Source organism: Terrapene carolina, unplaced genomic scaffold (assembly GCF_002925995.2).
Source record: "Terrapene carolina triunguis isolate 2854851 unplaced genomic scaffold, T_m_triunguis-2.0 Scaffold67, whole genome shotgun sequence".
NCBI classification, from domain to species: Eukaryota; Metazoa; Chordata; order Testudines; family Emydidae; genus Terrapene; species Terrapene triunguis.
In genome coordinates, this window is record NW_020664418.1 from 46,852,149 (window position 1) to 46,853,347 (window position 1,199).

Consider the following 1,199-nt stretch of genomic DNA (forward strand, 5'->3'; position numbering starts at 1 on the left):
AATTCTACAGTGCTGTACAGTCAAATGGGTTTGAGGAAGCTTTAACATAGCAGTCATGAGTGCTATAGTAAGACAAGATGTTTTTCCCATTGCCCTCCCTCTATTTATAGTTCTTGAAGATCAAAGGTAGAGAAAGTTTCTTGATAGACGCATACCTCACTCAACTTCAACACAACTTTCTCAATTCCTGCCCATGGTATCAGGAACACCAACAGAACTAGTAGTAGTTCTTCTGGTTAGTCCCCAATGGAATTGCAAATGCTTTCTCAACACAATTGCAGCAAGGCCTGGGGCAGAAAAAAACCCAACAACAGTCTCTCCCCTGTGGGAACAGGTTTCAGGATCAAGTGATTCAGATAGATAGCAACACAGCTGACTATACTACTGAAGTTTTACATATGTTCTTTCCAACACAAAACCAATCCTAATTCTTATTCTAAGCCCCTGAACAACACAAATATTGTATAGGACTCCTCATTGTCCAAGCAGTTTCCTTCACCAAGCCCCTTCCAAGTCAGCAGACTTGCAACTATACTTTAAGAAAAATACATGATAAAATTTAAAATATGACTTATTGATCATTTCCCTGATTCCTATTTCTACACCCACATGTAGACAGCTGCTTCTTTCTTGTAAGAGATCTAATAAGCTCATCTTTAGCCCCAGAAGTGTTTATTGTGGCTTCTGAACTCACCTGAATATGGTGAAACCAATTAGCACCTAATCAGGTGTCAGCTATCTTCAATACACATGAACAAGCAGCCAGAGAACCTTATGCAGTCTTAACAGCCCACATCAGGTTGTTACATCAAAAGTATAAAAGAATAGGCACTGACATTGTTCAGTGCTAAAGATTATAATAAATCCTTGTTTTGAGCAAGGAATACAAAACACCAGCTACCTGTACAGCCTCACCACAAAGACCTTTTAGGGCCTCTTCTAGACACAATGATCCAGGCATGGAGTCAATGGAAGTTAGGAGCCTACATACCTCTGAGGATCTGGGCCAATGGGATAAACAAGACATCTATATCCAAAGCCTCTTGTAGTTTGCTGCAAACTGGATGAACATTCTGCAGCAACGTCCTCCAACTGTGCAGTGCTCTGGTGAAAATTCTTCAAAATTCTGTAGTGGATTAAGATATATTTTAATAATAGAAATTTTTATTTAATTAAATATGAACATGAATAACACAATC